The sequence below is a fragment of the Oncorhynchus gorbuscha genome, unplaced genomic scaffold (assembly GCF_021184085.1).
Source record: "Oncorhynchus gorbuscha isolate QuinsamMale2020 ecotype Even-year unplaced genomic scaffold, OgorEven_v1.0 Un_scaffold_770, whole genome shotgun sequence".
NCBI classification, from domain to species: Eukaryota; Metazoa; Chordata; class Actinopteri; order Salmoniformes; family Salmonidae; genus Oncorhynchus; species Oncorhynchus gorbuscha.
The window spans coordinates 94,929-101,438 of record NW_025745804.1 but is presented as its reverse complement, the minus strand read 5'-3'; positions in this window follow the sequence as shown (position 1 = coordinate 101,438).

The window sequence follows — 6,510 nt, the reverse complement described above, 5'->3', positions numbered from 1 at the left end:
CTTTGGAGCTCTGACCAACAGCTCTGACCTACAGCCTCTGACCTACAGCTCTGACCTACAGCTCTGACCAACAGCCTCTGACCTACAGCTCTGACCTACAGCCTCTGACCTACAGCCTCTGACCTACCGCCTCTGACCAACAGCTCTGACCTACAGCTCTGACCAACAGCTCTGACCTACAGCTCTGACCTACAGCTCTGACCTACAGCTCTGACCTACAGCCTCTGACCTACAGCCTCTGACCTACAGCCTCTGACCTACAGCCTCTGACCTACAGCCTCTGACCTACAGCCTCTGACCTACAGCCTCTGACCAACAGCTCTGACCTACAGCTCTGACCAACAGCTCTGACCTACAGATCTGACCAACAGCTCTGACCTACAGCTCTGACCTACAGCTCTGACCAACAGCTCTGACCTACAGATCTGACCTACAGCTCTGACCTACAGCCTCTGACCTACCGCTCTGACCTACAGCTCTGACCTACAGCCTCTGACCTACCGCCTCTGACCTACAGCTCTGACCTACAGCTCTGACCAACAGCGTAACTGTAATACGATATTAAAGGACAAACCGCTTTAGGGCCTGTGTGCCCTTTATCATGGTATCTCCACTATATAATCAGCTCAGTCTATTCATGTGAACAGTTTAGGGCGCTCCACCTGTCCCTCATGGTGTGCCTGCCTGTGTGCTGAGAATGTTCCGGACCGTTCTTCTTCTGGTCTAATTTCATTAGCTGGGAGCTCGGTAAACAAAGAGAGGTTTAATGAGGGGTTGAAAGGATCTGATTGAAACCGTTCTCAGTTTGGACGCGGCTTCGTTTTGAAGACTGAAGAAAACGTTCTTCCTCTTTTTCCTTCCCTCTCTTCTTCCGGGTCGTGACCTTGACGAGAACAAAGTAGAGGATCAATGAAATAACATAATTAATTGTGTAATGGGGGATGTAAGGAGGGAGTGGAGAAATCTGTCTGTTGAGGGAGAGAGAGGGGTTGAGTCTGAGGGAGAGAGAGAGGGGTTGAATCAGAGGGAGAGAGGGGTTGAATCAGAGAGAGAGAGAGGGGTTGAGTCTGAGGGAGAGAGAGAGGGGTTGAATCAGAGGGAGAGAGGGGTTGAATCAGAGAGAGAGAGAGGGGTTGAGGGAGAGAGGGGTTGAGGGAGAGAGAGGGGTTGAATCAGAGAGAGAGAGAGGGGTTGAGTCTGAGAGAGTGAGGGGTTGAGGGAGAGAGGGGTTGAGTCTGAGAGAGAGAGAGGGGTTGAGGGAGAGAGAGGGGTTGAGTCTGAGAGAGAGAGGGGGTTGAGGGAGAGAGGGGTTGAGTCTGAGAGAGAGAGAGGGGTTGAGGGAGAGAGAGGGGTTGAGTCTGAGAGAGAGAGGGGGTTGAGGGAGAGAGGGGTTGAGTGAGGAGAGAGAGAGGGGTTGAATCTGAGAGAGAGAGGGGTTGAATCTGAGGGAGAGGGGTTGAATCTGAGAGAGAGAGGGGTTGAATCTGAGGGAGAGGGGTTGAGTCTGAGAGAGAGAGAGGGGTTGAGGGAGAGAGAGGGGTTGAGGGAGAGAGAGAGAGGGGGTTGAGGGAGAGAGGGGTTGAGTCTGAGAGAGAGAGGGGGTTGAGGGAGAGAGGGGTTGAGTCTGAGAGAGAGAGGGGTTGAATCTGAGAGAGAGAGGGGTTGAATCTGAGAGAGAGGGGTTGAATCTGAGAGAGAGAGGGGTTGAATCTGAGGGAGAGGGGTTGAGTCTGAGAGAGAGAGAGGGGTTGAGGGAGAGAGAGGGGTTGAGTCTGAGAGAGAGAGGGGGGTTGAGGGAGAGAGGGGTTGAGTCTGAGAGAGAGAGGGGTTGAATCTGAGAGAGAGAGGGGTTGAATCTGAGGGAGAGGGGTTGAATCTGAGAGAGAGAGGGGTTGAATCTGAGGGAGAGGGGTTGAGTCTGAGAGAGAGAGAGGGGTTGAATCTGAGAGAGAGAGAGAGAGAGGGGTTGAATCTGAGAGAGAGAGAGAGGGGTTGAGAGAGAGAGAGGGGTTGAATCTGAGAGAGAGTGAGGGGTTGAATCTGAGAGAGAGAGAGGGGTTGAATCTGAGAGAGAGAGAGAGGGGTTGAGAGAGAGAGAGGGGTTGAATCTGAGAGAGAGAGCGAGGGGTTGAATCTGAGAGAGAGAGAGAGGGGTTGAGGGAGAGAGAGGGGTTGAATCTGAGGGAGAGAGGGGTTGAGTCTGAGGGAGAGAGGGGTTGAGTCTGAGGGAGAGTGAGGGGTTGAGTCTGAGGGAGAGAGAGGGGTTGAGTCTGAGGGAGAGAGAGGGGTTGAGTCTGTCGAGGGAGAGAGAGGGGTTGAGTCTGACGAGGGAGAGGTGTTGAGTCTGTTGAGTGAGAGAGAGAAAGGGGTTGAGTCTTTTGAGGGGTTGAGGGAGAGAAAGGGGTTGAGTCTGTTGAGGGAGAGAGAGAGAGGGATTGAGTCTGAAGGAGGGAGAGGGATTGAATCTGAGGGAGAGAGAGGGGTTGAATCTGAGGGAGAGAGGGGTTGAATCTGAGGGAGAGAGGGGTTGAATCTGAGGGAGAGAGGGGTTGAATCTGAGGGAGAGAGAGGGGTTGAGTCTGAGGGAGAGCGAGGGGTTGAATCTGAGGGAGAGAGAGGGGTTGAGTCTGTTGAGTGAGAGAGAGGGGTTGAGTCTGTTGAGTGAGAGAGAGGGGTTGAGTCTGTTGAGGGAGAGAGAGAGGGGTTGAGTCTGAAGGAGGGAGAGGGATTGAATCAGGGAGAGAGAGGGGTTGAATCTGAGGGAGAGAGGGGTTGAATCTGAGGGAGAGAGAGGGGTTGAGTCTGTCGAGGGAGAGAGAGGGGTTGAGTCTGTCGAGGGAGAGAGAGGGGTTGAGTCTGTCGAGGGAGAGAGAGGGGTTGAGTCTGTCGAGGGAGAGAGAGGGGTTGAGTCTGTCGAGGAGAGAGAGGGGTTGAGTCTGTCGAGGGAGAGAGAGGGGTTGAGTCTGTCGAGGGAGAGAGAGGGGTTGAGTCTGTCGAGGGAGAGAGGGGTTGAGTCTGTCGAGGGAGAGAGAGGGGTTGATTCTGTCGAGGGAGAGAGAGGGGTTGAGTCTGTCGAGGGAGAGAGAGGGGTTGAGTCTGTCGAGGGAGAGAGAGGGGTTGAGTCTGTCGAGGGAGAGAGAGGGGTTGAGTCTGTCGAGGGAGAGAGAGGGGTTGAGTCTGTCGAGGGAGAGAGAGGGGTTGAGTCTGTCGAGGGAGAGAGAGGGGTTGAGTCTGTCGAGGGAGAGAGGGGTTGAGTCTGTCGAGGGAGAGAGAGGGGTTGATTCTGTCGAGGAGAGAGAGGGGTTGAGTCTGTCGAGGGAGAGAGAGGGGTTGAGTCTGTCGAGGGAGAGAGAGGGGTTGAGTCTGTCGAGGGAGAGAGAGGGGTTGAGTCTGTCGAGGGAGAGAGAGGGGTTGAGTCTGTCGAGGGAGAGAGAGGGGTTGAGTCTGTCGAGGGAGAGAGAGGGGTTGAGTCTGTCGCGGGAGAGAGAGGGGTTGAGTCTGTCGAGGGAGAGAGAGGGGTTGAGTCTGTCGAGGGAGAGAGAGGGGTTGAGTCTGTCGAGGGAGAGAGAGGGGTTGAGTCTGTCGAGGGAGAGAGAGGGGTTGAGTCTGAGGGAGAGAGAGGGGTTGAGTCTGTTGAGGGAGAGAGAGGGGCTGAGGATGAGTGGCTGCGGTTCTGGACTTTCTGGAACCCGACGTGCCTTGGCTATCAGTGTTCCACTCTGCTGTCTAGATATCTTCTGCTCAGCGTTCCACTCTGCTGTCTAGATATCTTCTGCTCGGCGTTCCACTCTGCTGTCTAGATATCTTCTGCTCGGCGTTCCACTCTGCTGTCTAGATATCTTCTGCTCGGCGTTCCACTCTGCTGTCTAGATATCTTCTGCTCGGCGTTCCACTCTGCTGTCTAGATATCTTCTGCTCGGCGTTCCACTCTGCTGTCTAGATATCTTCTGCTCGGTGTTCCACTCTGCTGTCTAGATATCTTCTGCTCGGTGTTCTCTGCTGTCTAGATATCTTCTGTTCGGTGTTCCACTCTGCTGTCTAGATATCTTCTGCTCGGTGTTCCACTCTGCTGTCTAGATATCTTCTGCTCGGTGTTCTACTCTGCTGTCTAGATATCTTCTGATTATCATCACCAATAGGAGACAGTCTAAAGCAGCAGAATAACTATGTAGATTATCATCACCAATAGGAGACAGCCTGAAGCAGCAGAATAACTATGTAGATTATCATCACCAATAGGAGACAGCCTGAAGCAGCAGAATAACTATGTAGATTATCATCACCAATAGGCGACAGTCTAAAGCAGAATAACTATGTAGATTATCATCACCAATAGGAGACAGTTATTCTGCTTTAGACTGTCTCCTATTGGTGATGATAATCTACATAGTTATTCTGCTTTAGACTGTCTCCTATTGGTGATGATAATCTACATAGTTATTCTGCTTTAGACTATGTAGATTATCATCACCAATAGGAGACAGTCTAAAGCAGCAGAATAACTATGTAGATTATCATCACCAATAGGAGACAGTCTAAAGCAGAATAACTATGTAGATTATCATCACCAATAGGAGACAGTCTAAAGCAGAATAACTATGTAGATTATCATCACCAATAGGAGACAGTCTAAAGCAGCAGAATAACTATGTAGATTATCATAACCAATAGGAGACAGTCTAAAGCAGCAGAATAACTATGTAGATTATCATCACCAATAGGAGACAGTCTAAAGCAGAATAACTATGTAGATTATCATCACCAATAGGAGACAGTCTAAAGCAGAATAACTATGTAGATTATCATCACCAATAGGAGACAGTCTAAAGCAGCAGAATAACTATGTAGATTATCATCACCAATAGGAGACAGTCTAAAGCAGAATAACTATGTAGATTATCATCACCAATAGGAGACAGTCTAAAGCAGCAGAATAACTATGTAGATTATCATCACCAATAGGAGACAGTCTAAAGCAGCAGAATAACTATGTAGATTATCATCACCAGTAGGAGACAGTCTAAAGCAGAATAACTATGTAGATTATCATCACCAATAGGAGACAGTCTAAAGCAGAATAACTATGTAGATTATCATCACCAATAGGAGACAGTCTAAAGCAGAATAACTATGTAGATTATCATCACCAATAGGAGACAGTCTAAAGCAGAATAACTATGTAGATTATCATCACCAATAGGAGACAGTCTAAAGCAGAATAACTATGTAGATTATCATCACCAATAGGAGACAGTCTAAAGCAGAATAACTATGTAGATTATCATCACCAATAGGAGACAGTCTAAAGCAGAATAACTATGTAGATTATCATCACCAATAGGAGACAGTCTAAAGCAGAATAACTATGTAGATTATCAACACCAATAGGAGACAGTCTAAAGCAGCAGAGTAACTATGTAGATTATCATCACCAATAGGAGACAGTCTAAAGCAGCGTAACTATGTAGATTATCATCACCAATAGGAGACAGTCTAAAGCAGTAGTTGAATGATAATGTGCCGGGTGACGTAAAACTCACTCGCCCGTTGTCAGACTACTGGTCCTGATATTCCTGATATACATGCTAGTCTGCCTAGAACGTTCTGCTGCCCATAGGTGGAACAGCTAGTCTGCCTAGAGCGTTCTGCTTCCCATAGGTGGAACAGCGAGTCTGCCTAGAACGTTCTGCTGCCCATAGGTGGAACAGCGAGTCTGCCTAGAACGTTCTGCTTCCCAGAGGTGGAACAGCAAGTCTGCCTAGAACATTCTGCTTCCCAGAGGTGGAACAGCAAGTCTGCCTAGAACGTTCTGCTTCCCATAGGTGGAACAGCAAGTCTGCCTAGAACATTCTGCTACCCAGAGGTGGAACAGCGAGTCTGCCTAGAACGTTCTGCTTCCCAGAGGTGGAACAGCGAGTCTGCCTAGAACGTTCTGCTTCCCAGAGGTGGAACAGCGAGTCTGCCTAGAACGTTCTGCTTCCCAGAGGTGGAACGGGTAGTCAGCCTAGAACGTTCTGCTTCCCAGAGGTGGAACGGGTAGTCTGCCTAGAACGTTCTGCTTCCCAGAGGTGGAACGGGTAGTCTGCCTAGAACGTTCTGCTTCCCAGAGGTGGAACGGGTAGTCTGCCTAGAACGTTCTGCTTCCCAGAGGTGGAACGGGTAGTCAGCCTAGAACGTTCTGCTTCCCAGAGGTGGAACAGGTAGTCTGCCTAGAACGTTCTGCTTCCCAGAGGTGGAACGGGTAGTCTGCCTAGAACGTTCTGCTTCCCAGAGGTGGAACGGGTAGTCTGCCTAGAACGTTCTGCTTCCCAGAGGTGGAACGGGTAGTCTGCCTAGAACGTTCTGCTTCCCAGAGGTGGAACGGGTAGTCTGCCTAGAACGTTCTGCTTCCCAGAGGTGGAACGGGTAGTCAGCCTAGAACGTTCTGCTTCCCATAGGTGGAACAGGTAGTCAGCCTAGAACGTTCTGCTTCCCAGAGGTGGAACGGGTAGTCTGCCTAGAACATTCTGC